General features: G+C 35.1%; 1 long non-coding RNA gene across 1 annotated transcript in view; it reads right to left on the reverse strand.

Annotated features, from left to right (window-relative positions):
• Positions 1 to 644: 644 nt before the first annotated feature.
• Positions 645 to 22408, reverse strand: part of LOC133049964 (uncharacterized) — a 147246-nt gene continuing 125482 nt past the window's right edge. Inside the window, exon 3 of the long non-coding RNA XR_009691500.1 lies at positions 645 to 2576. This is a non-coding gene — a long non-coding RNA (uncharacterized LOC133049964). The remainder of the gene's footprint in view (positions 2577 to 22408) is intronic.

Consider the following 22408-nt stretch of genomic DNA (forward strand, 5'->3'; position numbering starts at 1 on the left):
CTTGCACAGAAATTGACTCAGTCAGATTAAAATGATGAAGAATTCCTCGATGGCTCAAGTGTGCTCCAAGGAAAGCTAGAAGGTTGTACAGTTAACTCCCAGGGTGTAACTCTAAACCATACAACCTACTACCTCAACCCGGATGCACACAGCTTCCAGTGTTGCTTCAAACTCCTTATCATATCTTCAGTCAGCTCCTCCAAATATGGCAGCCATAGACCTAAGGACTTGGCAAGGATGTAGATATAACTACATAATTATATACATAATCCTAACATTTTACTGATAAACTGAATCTGTGTCTACTAGGACTATCCTAACTTCTTCAGTTTCCAGCAAAGGTCATATAAAACACCTTCTGACATCTCTCATGGCATAATTCCACTAGCAATTAATAATATTAAAAGTCAATAGCAATTCAGCTTCATTTTTAAAGAGAAATAGGTTCAACAGTGACACATCAGTTCACAGCCTTTAATTTTCTAATTGAAGTTAATGAAGTGCACTAACGACTGGAATGTGAACAGAAGTTTCTGAACAGAATCTATGCAGATATTGGTTCAAACCTTGCTATATAAACAAAATTCAAGTTTTAAAAATAATTTATTATACTTCGATTTAAACTTCAATGACTGTGCTGAGTCTTCTCAAGTCGTCAACAACTGAGGCCTGCCTCAAAAGACAGGTGAGGATTTATATATATGTAAGTATAAACAGTAAACAACTGGAGTTTAACAGGAGTTTGACTGAAATATTATTTAACATCAATGTATATTGCATTTTGTCAGATTACCACACTGACACAGACCCATAGAAGCGAGCTTGTGCGGTCCACTTCACCACAAGATCGGATCTACGGGTTTATGCCAATGGGCAACGTCTCACGTGGGCTCCCTAATAATGCAGGATTTGTTGTAAATATCTGATGAAATTAGGAGACCAAAATAATAATATCAAGACTTTAGCATAAATATTTAAATGCTGAAATGCTCTAGGGATGCATACTTCCATTTAAAGGCCTTCATAAATATTCTACACTAAATACAAGTTATATACATGAGAATTTTGAAAACAGTATAGTGAAAGGTTTTTCACAGATTACTTTTGTTTTAAGAATGAATATTTTGGAATTAGACTATCCTAATTAACGATGAATTTTAAAAGAAAATAAAAAAGAATCCATATGTGCATTCGTGAATTATGTAATTGTGAGGCATGAATATAGTATTACGAGCCTATAATTAAGACCAAATTAACTATTAAGCTAATTGTGTTAGAGCTAGACAGCTTGTTTTAACTCATAAAACCTCAGTTAGTGGTTTAAAGGAACTGGTAATATTGTAACTTTCTCATAAAACAAGTAAGATTTTGTTGATTACACAAAGAGCACAGGAAGTTATTTAAATTCTTAAATATACATATGTGTCTACAGTTAAATGAACAATATTTGGGTAAATTAATATCAGAAAACAAACATTAATGATACATTAATAGCATTATTATTACTACTGCGCACCAACATTTATACTCCAGATCAACTGCATGAAAGAGGATACTTGTCCCTTAAACACAATATATTGAAATTTACTTTTCAAAAAATATGTACTTAAAACATCCGATATGGCTACATACTACTCTCATCTGGTCAACAGGTTGGGCAAAAATAAATCGTTATTAAAAAATTTTTAAATCACAAAACAATAAGCAAACACACAAAGAGTAAACATAAAGCCACACACGTACACATTTCTTAAAACTCCCAACTCAACGGCAACAAAATGATAAGTTGTACATTATTAATCGTTTCACTTATATCCACAATATTTAGCATGTTCAATTATATCTTCATTGTGAAAACTAATAGTACTGCATAAAAATTAATTAGTGTTTTTGCATGTTTTGAAATAAAATAGAATGTTTTTTTATAGGTTATAGATAATGTGGTCTACATAATTTTTACTATTTTTTGTTTTCTAATTATTCCCATGTTATTAAAAACTATAGTAGAAAATCAACAGTCAGATATTCAAATGTAGAAAAAAATATTTCCACATATATTCATAAATTTAGACATGAAATAAAAGCAACATTTGTTTTGAGTTTTCTCTTAACCATAAGAATGCATATTTTGGTTTCATTCTCTTAGTAGATCATTAAAATAGAGCAGAACTTCATTCCCTTTCCCCAGATTTCACTTCCTTTTATATGGTGTGACAAATGACAAAATATATTGTCTTTTTCCTAAATTACTTTCTATTCAACTGTATTTCACCTATATTATAGGAATGGATATTTAGATGTATATTCAAAGGGACCCAAACTGTACGTTGATCCCGGACTGAGACAAAAATTTTTCAAAAAGGTAGGTAGTATTATAAACTCTCAAATCATCAGTGACAATTTCAACAGCTAAATCCATAAAGAGTATGAAACATATTCTTATAATTAAACAGTCAAAACTATTTTTTCTTTAAAAATATTAAATATTAATTGCTCTTTTGTTTTTTATTTTTACCTGAGATGATTTTCTCCTATGATCACTTTCTTCACTTCTCATATCCACTTTAAGTTTTTCCCTAAAACAACCACAAAGGAGAAATGTCAGACAACTGCTGTCTAGGAGAAGCATCTGGGTGTATGGTGGAAATGAAGGTAGTCGATCGAGAAGAAAACACAATACCAAAATGGGCAAAACCTTTTAAAGTTTTTTTTTTTTTTAAAGGCTTGGAAGACTCATGGAGCCCCACCCAAGGCTACTCATATGACATATAATGTGGTTTCATAGTTTGCATTTATGCATTCATTTTGGTTGGTGCTGTTTTCACAGTAACAGTTTTGAAAGTGAAAGGAGGCAAGGCTGTTAAAGAAGCGACTAGGTTTTGCACAATGAACTAGTGAAAGCTGAAAAGAGATTTGGATTTGGCATGGAGCTTAATAAGATAATTAAGAGTGTAGAGATTAATGGCTCCTAAAAATAACATTTAAAATAATGTTTTTCAACTAAAGGATCTTGAAACATGAAAACAGGTTTATAAATGTTAATTAAGCCTGTGAAAGTTGATGTTTCATTAGCTGAGGCAGCATAAAGGAACAAGAGCTATTTTTTAAATAATTAGTGAACAATAACCAATAAACTTAATAAAACATTTTATTTGAATGTTATCAGTGTATAGGGTATTTGTAATTTCCCACAATTCTTTGTATAATGACAAAACAGAAGGTAGAATTCATCACCTCTGTACTATTTTTCATTGTTTACCCTATATATTTCTATTATAATAAAATACGATTTTAAAAGCACAAACAGTTTGCTTGAAGTTTATTCTTTTCATGGAAAATATTATAGCATCAATTCTTCATGTGCAAATTATAGTCTTTATATACGCTCTATATTTCAAAAGCATTCTTTTTCTTTAACAATTTTAAAACATGTTTAGAAACAGTTTTAATAAAAATTAAAATAGGTGCAATACATTGGCTAATCCTTTCCCACTGAACTAGGCAAAACTAGGTTTTTGTTATAAAATGCTTAAATTGCTCAGCAATTTACTACTACAAACAGACAAAATAATTAGAATGCAATGCATTTATATGCTGAGCCATTACATTGCTTTAAATGTAAAACAAGTTTGTGTGTACTTTTTCAACTAAAGTACCTAATTGATATTTCTAACAGCTCTAAGACAAATGCTTCTTTTAAATATATTTTAAAAGTCAGTATTATTGTGGAACAAGCCCTTTTTCTACTTAGCAACTGAGAACAGATGCTAAGGATGATCTTTTCATCCTTATTTTCGTCACATGAAATCTTGGTAAGTAAATTAAATATAACTTCCCTCAAACTAAATTTCACTTATTAGAGAATTTTAATACACATTCGAATACAACCCTGTTTTAGGAGTTCAAAAAGTTTCTTCTTTCATATTTCAAATTATGAGTCACATCACAGGAAAGATTTAGTTTCTTTACCACCTAGGGCTAAATGTTCACTTTTCTTAGACAGCAAAAAGTAATACTGTACACAAAAAGCACAGATAACATATTAATACTTTTCCAAAGCTTCTATGTATAACAGAAACTAAAACAGGTACCGTCTTTTTCATAGAGATTTTTCTAGTTTTGCTAAAGTTTCTATTCTACTCAGGATTAGAGCAAGAGAGCAAAAGGAAGAAGTTAATAAGAATAAAGTGGGAGATGAGTTACAAGAGTAAACTGAAAGTGCAAGGACCCCCTTTCATAGAACAGTAGACTTAAAAAGAAACAACAACAAAAAAAGTTATACCTGATACGAAAGGTGCGATTTCACCAAGTGCAATAAATTGCTTATTATGCCATATTTTTGCAATAATACAAATACAGAAGGCTCATTTGCTTATGCTGCCTTACAAAGCTGCTTTACAAAGCGCGATGTCTCTGTAGTTAAATACAAGCCAATGTTTGCTTTTTTTTTTAGTTTGTTTTGGTTTGGATTTTTGTTTGTTTGTTTTTGTTTTTGAGCAGGAGCATCTCTCTCTCTCTCTCTCTCTTTTTCAGCACTGTTGCATGGAATAGGACAAACTCAGATTTTTTCTTCATGCCTCCTGTTATTTCTTGGGAAAAAAAGAGGACCAGGGTGCTTGTCTTCTTTTTCTTCCTTCTCGGTATTGCAGGCACAAAGCGCTGCGCAGAAGCTGCACCAATCCTTGCCGTCCCTGGCAGAAGAATGGTAGAAGGTGGGAGAGACCAGGAATCCTTCCAGGCTCTGCTGACTTTAGAAATGAGGATTGCACACGTTTGTCTCCTGAACCAAAAGGGTGAGAAGGCAGGGTGCCAGTTTGCTACACTGCTGCAATGATCTCACGCTCACTGCTGCTGCCGTCCTGTTTGCCCAGTTCAAATGCCTGTTCAGTACAAACCAAAAAAAAAACCTACTTGGATTCTTCAGCAAGCAAAAAGGGTATTAACATTAAAAAAAAAAAAAAAAAAAAAAGAATCAGCAGTAAGAAAAGGCAAAAAACAAAAAGCACATACAATTTTAGGATTCACTTGTTATGCCTCAATATTCTGTTTATATGTTCTTTCTTTCTCCCCCCACCACCCCCATTTAGAGATAAGCAGCAGAATTTATCAGGCGTGAAAGGGACAGCCTCCTGGTGGCCTGCCAAAAACCCAGAATAAAGGCGAAGTTGTGCTTCAAAGCTCAGTCGCTTGCTGAGTCTGGCTAAAGTCAAGTATTAAGATCCACCATTTTCTGAGCCATGCTAAAAAAGAAGAAAAAAGTCAGGACGGTTCCTGCTTTCCAAGTCTCCGTTGGCACCATCACAAAATCTCAGTCGTAAGGTCACATGATCCTCTGCCAAATGTAGAGTGCATTCCCATCAACCATTCTGCTGATACTGCGAAGGCAGCTATTGTCTCGTTTAGACCCAAAGTTCAGCCCACTCTTCATTGAATTAGCTGAAAAACGCATCACCTTTGGGGGCTGGGAGTCATGGAAACGTCTACCTGGCAAGCTGCCCACTTTTTCTGCCCATCAACCAGAGATGGAATTGTGCTGCCTAATGCAATGATGACTTGGAATGTGAAGAGTCGTCCAAAGTGAATCTGATTCTTGCAACGCCTGCTTCAGTTTGCACGGAAAACTCTGGCTTCTTGTAGTTAAGAGGGAGGGGGGGAAATCTTTCCTACTAAATGTAGCAAATAAAGGTCTGAACATGCCTACTCTGCAACTTTATTTCACAACACACCCAAATGGTTCTCAAATGAAAAGACTGAAGTCTCTGCAAGTTTTCCGAGTTAAAGACATCCCTTCCTCAGGCTCCTTTTTCCTTATGAGTGCATGCAACAAGCCCAGGACATTTGTTTCAGTCCCTTACGTGAAGACTTAAAATTTCTGAGTTTCGTCTTGCTTTTTATTACTTTCTGATTTTATCTGGCACCAGTTTTATACTACATGGTCGCAAAATCCACTAGCAACAGTGGGAATGCGTTACTGCCGCTCTCTCCATCAAAGTGGTCCCCTGAGGGAGCCAGTTGTCTCTCCGACCACACAGACCACTGCAACTGGGTCCTGTGATAATCCTCCACAGCACCTAGTCCAGCTGCTGTGCAAGTTTGCCGAGTCTGACTCATGTGAGGAGTGCGCTTTCTGTTCCTTCACCAGCTACAGTTTTCCTGTGTGGCATGAAAGATACCTTTGAAAGATGCAGGAAATATATCAACAGCTCTTAGGCAATAAAATGAAATGGTTCCCTCTCCCCCATGAATTTCCAATCTAGTGGCGACGAAAGTTCCCGTGGACAAACATTTCCATACTTTCTAACAAAAGTACAGTGAATTAAATCTTTCACCATTTCCTTAAGCAGAATCTAAAGCCAAGCAGGAAAGCAAGTCTTATTAGTATTTAAACCAAACATACTCAGTAGTACTGAAAAGAATCATGTTCTTTTACCTGCATTTAAAAGTGTTTCAATTTTTCAATTAATGAGAGGATCTTTAGAACTCTGTTACCAACATTTTTAAATTATATTCGGTGCCTTACAAAACTATGGGCCAATGCTATCCCTTCTCCATGTACACAACGCCCCCCCGCCACCGCCACACACACTGCACAATACCTGCAAAATATTTTAAATAATAATCAAACCATGACTTGCCTAATAAAAGAAAACCATCAAAAAACAAACAAACAAACAAGGGATCTAGTGCATTTTTTTGAGTCATGGTCTTTGGGTCACTTTCTTAAGGAATCGTAGGAATGAACATGTACACACACATGCATGGGAACAATTCTGGTGTCCTCCTCGTTTGTAATTCAGAACACAAACAATTGTAAACCATAAAACAAAAGCTTACATGTGCTGAATTTAAAAATACTTTTTTCTAGATTGCAAAATTCTGGACAAATTTTGCAAATGTCCTAAGCACATGCTTTAGAGTGTCCGATGGAGAATTGAGCCGGCAGACACATGTGCCCCATGCTTCAGCATAGTAAGAAGAAAGTAGACAAGCCCTCATAGAAAGAAAATAGTTAAATTTTGAGTTCTCATTCATTTATTCAGTAGATATTATTAAGTAGTATTATATGGCCAGGCCTTGTGGTAGACAAAGGGGTACAGCAATGAATCAAATGGGCATGCCCCCAAGTAGGAATCTTCTGGTAAGAACTTTTAAGTGAGAAAAGCTCACATCTGAACAGAAGTGTTGTAGATCCTCCTAAAGGAGCATTATTGCCAATCAAGAAACAAAGTGATAGGAATAGGAAAGTGGAATGAAATGGATATAAAAAATAGCTTATAGATAGAGATACTTTATCATCTGCTATTTAAAATTTACTCCTTTTAATGGAAAATACAATTAGAACGTTTTTACAATTCTGCCTGATTCCTTAAAGAACCTAATTTGAAACGTATATATTGTCATCTCAACTTTAAAAACAAAAATAGAAGATGTGGCAGATATTCACTTCCAGGCAGATGGAGTCGTTTATCCTAAATCCTTCTGCTAGGTACAATGAAAAAATCTGGACATTATTTGTAAAACAAAGGTAAAAAGACTGAAAGATGGAGAAAATACAGTCCAACTAGGGACCCTAGGACTGAAGGGACAACTGGTGGTGAGTTCCCCGCATTTTAATTTTGCCTCATACATCCAAAACGCGAAGCTGAAAAAGCCTGCAACCCAGAGACACCAATTGGTATATTCCCGAAATTTCCCAACAAAAACTTGTTCTCTCTAGCCAAAACTAGGAAAGCAGCAGGCTGAAAAGATAGAAAGCACAGGGACAATACCATTTTGCTTTCATCAAATGCCATACACCCACCCCAGGCCTGCAAAGGCAGAGCCGGGGGGGCGGGGGCTAGTGCCAAACTTGTGAGGCTAGAACAAAGTACCCCCAAACAACTCCTCCCTGCTAACCCCAGGGCAGTGTAGGAATGTCTGAGTAGGAAATTTGGACTTTCATCTTTGTCAGGGAATAATGAGGACTCTTCTTCCCAAATACAGTCTCAATGGAGACTCAGAGAGAGGCTGAACACCCATCCCAACCCAAAAGTAATGACTCAAGCTTCTTCCCTCCGCTAAGGTGATGTCAGACAAAGGATACATAGTGGAGAGTCAGGACGTTAGAGATTGCCCAGCAGTCACAAGGCAACCCCACCACCCCTCAACCTGTAGGCCAGAAAAGGCCATAAAGGGAGCAGTTAAAAAAACCACTCCAAATTTCCCCGGCCAGGAAGGTATCAGTGGAGGCCTGCTGGGGAAGAGGAACACTTGCCCCCCTCCCTGCAGCAAAAAGTTAGGCGTCAGGGGTGGCCACAGGCTGCCTGTACTTCTACCTATACCTGGCAGTGTACCCCCTCTTTACTGTTGGATTAGTGTCAGAGGAAGCTAGCTTAAACGGAAGGTTCAAATAAGACCCAGAGACTCATGACATCCACATGTCCAGGCTTCAGTTGGAAAGATTTGGCACAGAGAGAAGCAGGATGATCTCAAGCTGAATGTAAAAAGACAATCAGTGCACATGAACACCAAGATGACAGAGATACCACAGTGGCCATGCAAAGATTCTAAAGTAGCCATCATGAGAATGCCTCAGTGAGCAATTATGAACATGGTTGAAGTAAACTTAAAAGAATAAAAGTCTTAGCAAATAAATGGAAGATATAAAAATAATCACATGGAAATTTTTGAACTAGGAAATACAATGGTGTGCATTAAGTCGCCTCAGTTGTGTCTGACTCTTTGCGACCCTACGGACTGCAGCCTCCTCTGTCCATGGGATTCTCCAGGCAAGAACACTGGAGTGGGCTGCTGTGCCCTCCTCCAGGGGCTCTCTCTGACCCAGGGATGGAACCCACGTCTCTTACGTCTCCTGCACTGGCAAGTGGTTGGTGCATCAGTACCACCTGGGAAGCCCGGAACATACAATAGCTGAAGTAAAAAACAAACGGAGGGGGCAAAGGAAAGAATCAGTGAACTGGAAGCTAGAACAAAAGAAATCACCTAACCTGAACCACACAGAGAAAATACACTTGAAAAAAAAAATCAGGTAACAGAGACTTATGCAACTATGGAACTATAAGAAAAGAAAAAATATTTATGCCACTGAAATCCCAGAAAGAAAGGATATAGAGGACAATGTATAAAATATGCTCAAAGAATTAATGACTGGAAACTCCCCAAATTTAGCAGAAGTCACACAGATTTAAGAAGATTATCAAACCACAAGCAGGAAATACCCAAAGAAATCCACACCAAAACACATCTTAGTCAAACCTCTGAAAACTAAAGACAAAGAAAAAAACGTTGAAAGCAACAAGAGAAAAACATGACCTTATGTATAAAGGAAAAAATAAATTTCTGACAAGTGAGTTTCTCATCAGAAACCGTGGTGGCAGGATGAAGGGAACAACATTTTTAATGGCTGAAAGAAAAGAACTGTTAACCCAGAATCCTGTATCTATGGAAAATATCCTCTAGGAATGATGGGCAAATCAAACCAGTATCTGACAGAGGGACACTAAGATAATTTTCAACAGTAAATCTACCCTAAAAGAATGGTTCAGGAAGTTGTCTTAAACAGAAAGGAAATGATAAAAGAAGAAACTTGGAACAACTTTAGATAGGAAGAAAGAATCCAGTAACAAAAATATGAGTAAAAATAATAGACTTTCCTTATTTGGAATTCTCTAAGTTATGATTGATGGTGAAAATAAAAATTTATCACTGTCTGATGTGATTCTAAATGCAGGTAGAAGAATATTCAAAATAATTATATTATAAATGGTTAAGGATAAAGGTACCAAAAAGCAAGTAAAATTTACGTACTTCATTTGAATTGGCAAAATGAAGACACTAGTGGACTGTGATAAGCTATGTATATATAATTTAATATATAAAACAACCACAAGAAATGCACAAACAGATATGCAGAAAAACACTAGGTAAGTAAAAATTCTAAAAATTGTTCAAGTAACCCACAGGAAGGTAGGAGCAATAAAATACAGAAAATAAAGGACAAAATGTCAAGTTTAAACCATAACATATATATAAATAAATTAAATGTAAATTGTCTGAATACACCAATTAAAGTGCAGAGATCTACATAATGGAGTGGAAAAAAAAAATCACAGCTTAGTTAAATGCTATCCACAAGGAACTCAATTCATACCTAATAACATACACAGCTTGAAAGTAAAATGATGGACACAACATATATCATGCAAACATTAGTCAAAGAAAATGACATTTCTTAATATAAAAAACAAAAGACTTCAATAAAATTCCCAGAGACAAACATCATAAAATGCTTTAAAAAAAGACATAGCAACCCTGAGTGTGTATATACCAAAGAGAAGAGATGCAAATTGTATAGCATGAAAACTGGCAAAACAGAAGAGAAAAACAGACAAACCCATGATTATAGTTGTAGACTTCAACACACCTCTTTCAACAATTGTTAAAACAACTAGATGGAGAATTAGGACAGATACAGAATTCATCATCATCAAACAACACAGTCTAATTGACATTTTTAGAGCACCTCATCAAACAGTAGAAGAATATACATTATTTTCGAGTCCCCCAAAACATATATCAGGACAGACCATATCCTGATCCATAAAGCAAATGTGAACAAATTAAGAATAAGTGAAATAATACCTTATATGTTTTCTGACTGCAATAGAATCAAACTAGAAACTAATAAGGAAAAGATAACAGAAGATAACTGGGCAAACCTCCAGCAAGACTGACGGAAAAAGAGAGGTTTTGCAATTGCATTCAGTTTCTGCAATGAAATAGGACATTATCACTACAGAACCTTGTAGATATCTAAAAACAACAATGAAAAACTACAAACACAGAACCTAGACAAATTAGATAAAATGGACCAATTCTCCAAAAACATAAATTACAACTCACTCAATATAAATTAGATCATTTGAATAGGCCTACAGCTATATTTAAAAATTGCCTTCATAATTAAAAACTCCCTCAAAAAGAAATCTAAGGGCTTAGACAGTTATACTGAATAATTCTAACAAATATTTAAAGCAGATTTAATACAATTTCTACACATTTTTTGAGAAAATAAAAAGGGAGCAATTTCCAATTTATTTTTTGAAACTACTATCATCTTGATAACAAAACCAGACAAAGACAATAGGAAAAAAGTGATAGACCAATATCCCTTCAGAAAATAGACTTCAAAATTCTTAATAAAAAAATAACAAATAGAATTTAGCAACATATAAAAGGACTTATATACTACAACAGTAGAGGTTTATTCCAGAGGTGCAAGGCTAGTTCAATATTCTAAAATGAATATAATATATCATATTAACAGGCTAAAAAAATCACATAAATTTATAAATGGGTGTTGAATAAGCATTTGAAAACATCAGCCACCATTCATGATTGAAAATGCTCTTACAACTAGGAATAAAGGAAATTTCCTCAATTTGATGAAGATCTTCTACCAAAAAAAAATCCTACAGTCAACATTATGCTTAAAGGAAAAGACAAAATGCTGTTCCCTAAAATCAGCAATAAGGTAAGACTGTTCACTCTCACTATTCTTATCCAACTTAACATGCAAGTTCTATTCTAGCTAGGGTAACAAAGTATTGGAAAAAAGAAGATGAAAGATAAAAATACAAATACAATGTTAACGAAAATCACTCAAAATGATATACTTCGGTATAGCTCTAAAAATAAATGTAAAAATCTTGTATACTGAAGATTATACAAATGCTGAGGAGAGAAATCGAAGAGACTAGAAGAAACACCCATTCACAGATTCTAAGCCTCAACACAGTTGAGATGTCAGTTCTTCCCAAATTGAAATATAGGTTTAGTATAATCCTCTATCAAAATCCCAGCAAGAGTTTCTTTGTAGAAACAGATAAACTTATTCCAGACTTCATATGGACTTGCAAAGGAACTAAAATACTTAAAACAATGTTGGAAAAATATATTGTGAAGAATTATCCAATTTCAAAACTCACTCTATAATAGTATATTTCTTAATATTACGTATAATATTATATATATATAATATGTTAATAACAAATACAATATTAGATTACTATTTGATGACAATCAAGACTGTGTGACATTGGTGAAGGAACAGACACATCAATCAATGAAACAGAACAGGAAATATCAAAATAGACCCACACATATGTGCCTCATTGATTTTTGACAAAGATACAAAAACAACTCAATGGAGAAAAGATAATCTTTTCAACAAATGATACAGGAGTAATTAAACATCTACCAACCAAGAAAAAAAAAGAGAGTCCTTTAATATATATCCTACATTAACTCAAAATTTTAAAAATTAACTTATGTATTTAAAATTTTATTTCATTCTTTTATTTTTTATTATTTATATTATTGTAATTTTAATTAATTAAAACTTACTTAAAATACTTAAAAATTAACTTAAACATAAATACAACATTACAAAACTTCTAGAAAATACTGGAGGAGGTCTCGCTCAGTCGTGTCCGACTCTTTGCAACCCCATGGAAGGTAACCTACCAGGCTCCGCCACCCATGGGATTTTCCAGGCAAGAATACTGGAGTGGGCTGCCATTTCCTTCTCCAGGGCATCTTCCCAACCCAGGGATCAAACGCGGGTCTCCTGCACTGCAGACAGACGCTTCACCGTCTGAGCCCCCAGGGAAGCATAGGACAAATTCTATGGGATCTGAGGCTAGGCAAAAGCTTCCTAAAATTGACACCAAAATCACAAACCATAAAGAAAAATGGTAAATTAGTCTTCACCAAAGTTAAAATCTTTTGCTCCATAAACATTTCCATTAAGAGGATGAAAAGACAAGCTACAGATTGAAAGGAAATATTTTCAAACCTCATATCTGACAATCAGTATCTAGTAAATATGGTGCTAGTGGTAAAGAAACTTCCTGCCAATGCCAGAGACATAAATGATGCTGGTTCAATCGATCCATGGGTCAGGAAGATCCCCTGGAGGAGGGAATGGCAATCCACTCCAGTGTTCTTGCCTGGAGAATCCCACCGCCAGAGGAGCCTGGCAGGCTGCAGTCCTTAGGGTCGCACAGAGTTGAATAATCCTGAAGCAGCTTAGCCCACACACATGGAGATATAAAGAGCCCTCACAACTCAACAGTAAAAAAAGCAAAGAATCCAAATGGAAAATGGGTGAAACAATGAAGGGACATTTCATCCAAGAGGATATACAGATGGCAAATAAGCACATTGAAGATGTTGAACATTATTAGTCATTAGGAAATGCAAATCAAAACCACAATGAGATATTACTACACTTCTATTAGAAGAGCTAAAACTAAAAAATTAGTGAGTACACTAAACATTGGAGAGGATATTGGTTGCTGATGGGAATATAAAATGGTGCAGTTAGTCTGGAAAACAGTTTGGCACATTTTTTTTAAAACTAAACATATGTTTACCATACGACCCTGCAATTTTCCTCTTGGGCATTTATCCCAAAGAAATGAAAATTTACACTCATGCAGAAACCTGTACATGAATGTTTATAGCCATTTTTTCCCCCATAATAACCCAAAACTAGAAACAACGCAGGTGTTCTTCAACTGATAAGGAGTCAAACAGATCAACCCATATCATGGGATACTCCTCAGCAATAGACAGGAACCAACTATTCACACACAACAACCTGGATGATCTCTTGAGACTCATGCTGAATGAAACAAAGTCCCTCCCTCCCCAAAGGTTCTGTTCTTTATGATTCCATCTCTAAAATTTTGGAGCGATAAAATTATAGAAATGGAAAACAGAAGGGGTTAAGGTAGGGGGAAAGTGGGAGGCAACCAACAGTGGATATAAAAGGGCAACAAGAAGAATCCTTTAAGATGATTGGAATATTCTGTATTAACTGTATTCAGGTTAATATCTAGGTTGTGATTTCATATTATTATTTTCAAGTGGTAACTGAGTACATGGTATCTCTTTGTTTTATGTCTTACGGCTGCATATAAGTTATCTCAAAATAAACAGTTTAATTTTTTTTTAATTAACAAATACATCAGGGAAACTGCTTTCACAGTAGTTTGTATTTTGTGTTATTGTATAGAAAATGTTCATGGAAAAACCTGAACAAACTGTCTGCTTATTGGTTTACTTAGATTTGAAATGCCAAAGTGTTATTCAGTAAACAACGATTTGACTAGCTAGGAAAATCAGCTTGAAAATGCTCTGAATCAGAGGTCAGTAGACTTTTCTGTAAAGGACGAGATAATAAATGCCTTAAGTATTGCATGTCATATGGCCTTTGTTATAACTGCTTGATTCTGCTATTGCAGTATGATTGTAGTCCAGACAATACATAAATTAAAGAAAGGGGCAGTGTTCCAATAAAATTTTATCACGGACAACACAATTTTAATTCATCAATTTCATATACAAAATACATTTGTTTTTTCAAACATGTACAAATGTAAAAACTATTCTTAGCAAGTACACTGTACAGAAACAGGTCCTGGATTTGAGCTGCCAGCTACAGCTTGCTGACCTCTGAGCTAAACTACAATTTTTGAAACTTTCTCTTGTCTCGTTTCCATTTTGTTTCCTTTTTATTTTCTTCTTGAATATTTTCCAAATTTCAAAAGACACTAACTGCTCCCAGTTAGGAATTTCGATTCACTGTCCCTTCATCTACATTTTCCTTTCTTGTGTTATCAAAGGATACAAACAGAAGTTTTGGGTCTCCTGCTTTGCAGGCAGATTCTTTATCATCTGAGCCACCAGGGAAGCCCATTAAGACGTGGAACTTGGAACAAAATAGAAAATTGGATAATTTTTTCTTTCCTATATCACCTTTTGCTTACTTCTCTTCATACAATTAGTGAGAAACATTGTATTTAGTAGCGCTGAGCACCTTCAGCTCATGCAACAGATTCTGATAAATTCTCTTTTCATTTTTCATTCTGTTACAAATATTTTCTAATTTTCCTTGTTATGGATTCTTAAATACACCCATCATTTAAAAGAGGACATGTAATTTCCAAATACATGGGGTTTTAAGTATCTTTGATATTAACTTCTAATTTTGTTGTTAATTTCTCATTTAAATGCTTTCTTCTCTGCAATTACCCTCTGTGTTTTTTCCAGTCTTTAAACTTTATTAGGGTTTTCAAGGGGTAAGTTAAAGGTCTGTCTTGGTAAATACCACATTGCACTTGAAAATAAGTGGGTTATTTTCAAATATCTTTTGATATTGATTTCTAACATAATTCCACAGTGATAAGGGAACAGACTGTATGATTTCAATACCTCAGACCATGAAATTTTGGCACCTTGTTTTATGTATCTGGATATGTTCCATTGTCTCCTGGTTTACAGCCTATGGGAACTTGAATAGAATTTGTATCCTGCTATTGTGTGAAAATTGTATAAATCTTAATTATGCTGAATTAATTCATAGTGCTTTCATGAAATTCTCCAGACAAGAATACTGGAAGGGGTTGCCATTTCCTTTTCCAGGGTATCTTCCCAACCCAGGGTCTGAACCCTTGTCTCTTAAGTCTCCTATTGGCAAGTGGGTTCTTCACCACCACTGTCACCTGGGAAGCCCACAAAACAATTCGTGTATCAAAGTAGGACATCTTTGGACAAATCTGTTCTAAACTCCTGCACCTAAATACCTGTAGCCACAATATACCACACTATTTCTTATAGTCTTTTTATGTTTTTTTTTTAAAACTTCTAGTCTATATAAATTTGAATCTCTTAAATAATTTATTTCATACAATTTCCTAAAATTATTCTCAAGGCCATTTCACCAAAGATGATCTATAAAAGGAAGTATTTTTTCTCACTAAATTTATTATTTTTATTTTCTTTTTTAGGTTTTTTTAAAATTATGAATGTGTAATAACACATCTACAGGAGACTTGGAAAATACAGAACAAAGTTACAAATAGTTCTGTAATGTATTATAATTATTTTTTAAGTAGACATAAAGATTTTTAGTTGGAGGTTAAATATAATACTCTCAGAACTAATAGAATGAATAGACAGAAGAGTAGAAGGATATAATAGACCTGAAAACTAATGGCAACTGAGGACCTACGTCTCAAGAGAAACTATTACCGCTCTCCTAACTACCTAGAAGAATTTAAATTAGGGATTTTTCCCAGAAAATAGAGATCTTACCGGAGATAAATTTCACCTTAGTGGCCCCACCTTTTATGGCAAACTAAACATCAAATTACTGAACATCTGTTCTTCTTCTTGTCCTGTGGATGGTCTGTCCTGGGAACCCCAGACCCTTGCCCATTTCTCAGCTTACAGTGGAATATATACTTCATTTTACCTTTCTGTCTTTGAACCTCATGTATGTTAGGCTCTTGTATATACAGAATCAATTTTTATTTTACCCTGTTAACCTGTCTCACATTAATTCTTAGATCAGCAGAAGAAACTTTCGGGCAGAAGAAAATTTATTTTCCTCCTTGAAACTCACATGGTGGTGGTTGGCAAGGTGGGAGAAGTGACAATGAAAAGAAATGGTATGAAAGTGCAGAAAAAATAAGTAGCTCATGAAAATAAAAAGCAGATTGAAATCATTAAATGAATTACACAAGGAGAGCATTAGATGAGGTGGCTTTGGTGCTTTTGTAAGTGAACCGAAACCTAAGCCTGAAATGCCGCAAGGATAAGAAATCGAAACCTGAAGATAACCAATCATGAACAGCCAACAAGTCTTTCCTAAATTAGGCAACTGATTAAGCTATAGCCATCAAATTTCCTGGCTTTGCTTCATTGTCTTCTCTGTTAAAAAGTCTATCCTATAGTTCCTATCAGTAAAGCCCTTCTGAGAGTTTCTAACCACTTTCAGTTTGGTGCTGCCAGATTCCAGTCATTTTTTGTCCTCAAATAAATGCTTAAAATGTTAACACGCCTCAGTCTACCTTTTAATAAAATTAAACTTAAGTCACAGAAATATAAAACTATGTCAAACACAATGTGAAATTTAAAGGCAAAGCCTTGATTGAAGTAATGATAGTAAGTAAATAATAACTTGCATAATCTTGAAGTCAAAATACTCCACCGAGTCCACATAAATAAAGGAGAAGGCTCCTAATGGAATTATTATTTACATGAAAAATAAGATTTTTTCCAGAAAAATATGCTGAAAGACACCATAAAACATAGTTAGTAAATTACACAAATGAAAAACATTCTGGAGTCTTCAGAAAATATTGCCTAAATTTCTTTAGAAAATCAGAATGAGTAGTGGAGAATAAAACCTTTTTTAATTACCTGACTTCAAACAATTAATATAAAGAATTAAATTGCTTATTATTTTTGCCCTTATAATCATCAAGACTCATTAAGAAATTATGACCATTCATTATCTTTGTATCAGATGGGAGGTGATGAAAACATTTTAATTGAAGTGAGAGGTTTTAAATAAACATGATTTCTCAAAATATTGGCAATGTAAAATGAGGTTTAATCCCTACTTATATTAGTTCATACATGCATTTAAAAGTCAAGTTATAAATCCTTTAATAGATATAGAAAAGTATTAATATTTATTGAACACTCTCAAATTATGGGTCTGGTGCTAAGAAATTTATGTAAATTGATATAGTTGATGATTCAGACTAATTTATCTAATCCAACTTTGATGAGCGTGAAGTTCATCCATGTATGGTTATATTTGCTTGTATAACATTTTCACATTGAAGAAAAAAGTGTTGTCTTTAAGTGTGTGGTAACATCGGTGTTTTAAGTGGCTTAGAGTTTTTTAACCATTACTCTTGCAGTAACTACGGAATTATACAATTCAATTTTCATTTTTCCAAAACAGAGAAACTAAATAATATGCAATTTTCAGTATATGTCTTTAACTAATTTAAAAAATGCCTCTTTTGCTGTTTTTGGATATCTGGGCCTTCTCAAGGCTAAAGATTTGGCTCACAAGTAATTAGCAGATCCTTTCATGCTTTGGCTGATTTAAAAATTTGGGGTACCAAGATCATCCCCCTGAAAGCTTACAAACCAGATTAAAAGGCCCTTAAATAAACTGATTTGAGAGTAAGAAAAAAAATCAAGACCATAAATTTAGTGTGTGACATAAATGCTCTCTTTCTTTGGGATTTTCATCAGTCCTAGTACTGTATTAAAAGTTGGAGAAGATAAATCATATAAAGCTTAAAATTAACAAAGTTGGGTAGTTAAACATGTTGCAGACAGGTAAAGCTGCTAGTTGTATTACCTGGACTGTTTTGTTTTTTTTTTTCCAAGTGGGTTTTGTCATACATTGATATGAATCAGCCATGGATTTACATGTATAAAATGAGCATTCATCTTAAATATGCATGATATTTTACTTCCTGGCTCACATACAGATGAGGCTCACTTACTAAGGGTAGCAATCTTAGAGGTCTGGCACATCTTTCTTACCCACTCAGTAGCTATGCCTTACACAGTAACTAACTTCAGATGTCATGAGAATGAAAGGCTGTAAACATTTCTGGTTATTAAAATAGAAATTTTTATTAGAAGAGTTAAGGAACAAAGTTAAAAATAGCCGACTTGACTTTCTACCTAACGAGAGACACCACAAAGACTCCTTTGACTTAGTATCAAATGTTCACATGACTTCACAAATTTGCATCCCCAGAAGTAAGGGGTAAAACCTTTGGAAACAAGTAGAGCATGAGCCAAAGGTGTACAGACAGGACCTCATCGATCCTGGGATTAGGGAATATGGAATGTACTGCTGGGAAGGGCATGCACTCAAAACTGGGGACACCTGTTTGTTATTTCCTGTTAGCAATTGAATTATTTAATAGGAGTGTTTTTCTGCAGTGAAATGAATATACTCAAATGATATCCAAGTACAATAAAGTGCTTAAAGGATTAAAAATAGAATAAATGTTAATTAATGCCATCCCAGAAAAGTAGAGGCAATTCATTCTACAACATACTTAAGGATCTGACTGTACATAAGGAACCGCACCTTGGTTTTCTGTCCACCACATCCTCTTCCACTGTCTGTTCTCAATTACAGATAGCACATTCTACTTTTCAAAAGTCACATGTGACCTGACGCTACCCTCATGCATGTACTGTCAATTACTGATACTTGAAAACAATTTTCGTTTCAGATAAAATCACCCTCGTCCTCCCCACTGACCTGTGGTGTGCTGGTGTAATGGCACCCTCCACGTCTACATATCTTCTGCATGTGATGACAGAGTCTCTTTAAAAGGACTGTGGCTGAACAAGAGTGGGCCGAGTTAGCAAAACGTGGATTATTCATATGTTGCCATCTGTAGTCAATTGTATTAAATTTATTCCAGATTTATAATGTGAATGCTTCAGATTAGTCCCATATTGATGGCCATCGGTCCAACTACATCAGTTTTTACATCCTTAACTTCCTAGAACCAAATAAAAATTCTTTGGTGCCTACATTTAGAATCATCTCATGATCTACACAAGGAACTTACTGTTCATATTTTACATGCAAAATCATCTCTATTAGCATACTATTATGAGTGACAACATGGGTTTTTATTTATCAACAACATTCATTTTGTGATTAATGCAAGGATATGTTATTAATGTTACTATCATAAAGTAAGAGCAGTTTTTATTTCACAAAACACCATGTGTAACTAAGAAAAAATGGCATGATATGTGCATGAGTTGAATCCACTTTAATCAATTCTTTCTTCTATTGTTCGTAACTCTTTAACTATGGAAATATATTACAGGTCTATAGAGTTTATATTTATTATAAGAATGGAATATCCCACAAATTATTTTTAAATAATGGAATGTTATTCTCTTAACAGTGAAATAATTTTTAAACACACTGAATATATTTTCTAAACATATTTTCTGTATATTTTCTAAATATACAATATTTAGAAAATATTGTATATTGAATTTACTAAACAGAATATATTGCCATAATTTTAGTTTTCTATGTGTATTTAATTTTATTGGTGTCATTATGGACTTCCCAGGTAGCGCTAGTGGTAAAGAATCTGCCTCCCAATACAGGAGACTTAAAGAGACATGGGCCTGGTGCACTGGGAAGACCCAGAGGAATCGGGTAGAGAGGGAGGTGGGAGGGGGGATCAGAGTGGGAAATACATGTAAATCCATGGCTGATTCATGTCAATGTATGACAAAAACCACTACAATATTGTAAAGTAATTAGCCTCCAACTAATAAAAATAAATGGAAAAAAAGTAAAATAAAATAAAATGAAGAATTGAAAAAAAAAAAAAGAGAGACACAGGTTCGAATCCTGGGTAGAGAAGTTCCCCTGGAGGAGAGCATGGCAACCCACTCCAGTATTGCTGCCAGGAAGACCCCATGGACAGAGGAGCCTGGAGGGCTGTAGTCCATAGGGTTGTAGACTCAGACACAACTTAAGCAATTTAGCACGAACACACAGTGTCATTATTAGTGGCGCTGGTTATTAAACTTTGGTTGAATATATAGTCCCAGTTCTGTGATAGCCAAGAGAGTCTTTAAGAAAAAAAAAATAATAATATGCAAGAGAATGAGTAGACAAGCAACAGACTGGGACAAAATATTTGCAAAAGTTCTGACAAAGGATTGATTCAAATATAGAAAGAACTCTTAAAACTCAACAATAAGGAACAAACAACCTCATTAAACAATGAGCTGAAGACCTTGGCTCAGTGGATAAAAAAATCTGCCTGCTATGCAGGAGATGCAGGTTCAGTCTCTGGGTTGGGGAGATACTCTGGAGGAGAGCATGGAAACGCACTCTAGTATTCTTGCCTAAAGAATCCCATGGACAGAGGAGCCTGAAAGGCTCTATCTAGTCCATAGGGTCTCAAAGCATCAGGCATGACTGAAATGACTGAGTACACACATAGACCTTAACAGTTGCCTCACTAAAGAAGATACATTGGGATTGACAGACACATGCTACTATGCATACAACAGATGACTAATAAAAGTCTTGCTGTATAATGCAGGGAACTCTACTCAATACTCTGCAATGGGCTATATGGGAAAATCTAAAACAAACAAACGAAAGAGTGGATACATGTACATATACAACTGATACCCTTTGTTGTACACCTGAAACTAAAACAACACTGTAACTCAACTATGCTCCAATAATTTAAAAATAAGATATACATATGGAAAATAAAAGTAGGAAAAAAGCCTTATATATCATATGTTTTCAGGGAAATGCAGATTGAAATAACACACTGATTAGAATGGTCAAAATCAGAGACACTGACACCACCAACTGCTGAACAGGGTATGGAGCAACAGGAATCCTCATTCATTACTGGTGGGAATGTGAAACGGTACAGCCACTTTGGAAGACGTTTTAGCAGTTCCTCACAAAAATAATATTCTTCTCACAATTTCCAGGAATCATGCTCCTTGGTATTTACTCAGAGGAGTGGAAAACGTTTATCTCTACACAAAACCCTTCACACTTATGTTCACAGTAGCATGCTGGGGAAAGGAAGGGGTGATTCCACAGGCTACAAAGGACTGTAGGCCAGTGAAGCTACTCTGAGTACTAGAATGGTGATAGATGTGTCCAAACCCATATAATGAACAGCATCAAGCATGAGTCCTAGGGGACTTCTCCGGTGGGCCAGGGGTTAAGAATTTTCCTGCTAATGCAGGGGACACAGGTTTGATTTCTGGTCGGGGAAGATCGCAAAGACATGGAGCAATGAGGGCCATGTGTCACAACTACTGAGGCCCATGGGCCGAGAGTCTGTGACATCACCATAAGAGAAGACATGGCAACGGAATCCCTTGCGCTGCAACGAAGCGGAGTTCCCACTCGCTGCACTGAAGATCCAATGCAGTCAAAAATAAAGAAATCGTTTTGTTTTTTTTTAAAGAGTGAATCCAAATGTAAACTTCGTGGACTTTGGTGATAATGATGTATTAAAGTAGGTTCATTAACTGCAGCAAATGTAGCCCTCTCATGGAGGGTGGCTATGATAATGGGGAAGGTTATGCATATATGGGGAATAGGGGTCATTTGGGAAATCTCCCATCTATTTCTTCCTCTTCATTTTGCTATAAACCTAAAACTGCTTTAAAAAAATTAAACCTTTTAGAAGAAACAATGAGCTCCCTTAACTTGCCATGACATTCAAGGCCTTATTTCAAGTTGTTAGATTATTTTTTAACCAAAGTATATATTTAGCATGTCTAAATGTTGCTTTTAGCTTTGATGACCTTGATTTTTCTCTTTTCTGCCTTAAAATAACAAATAGATGCTCCTTTTCTTTAAAATTGAAGACAGTGTCATATAGAAACAGTTTTAATTACTGAACTGTGAGTAAATAACATTACACATGCACACACATATGTTCTCTTTTCCTATAATATCCTATTTTCAAATAAGAAAACACACATTTGG

Source organism: Dama dama, chromosome 31 (assembly GCF_033118175.1).
Source record: "Dama dama isolate Ldn47 chromosome 31, ASM3311817v1, whole genome shotgun sequence".
Classification (NCBI taxonomy): domain Eukaryota; kingdom Metazoa; phylum Chordata; class Mammalia; order Artiodactyla; family Cervidae; genus Dama; species Dama dama.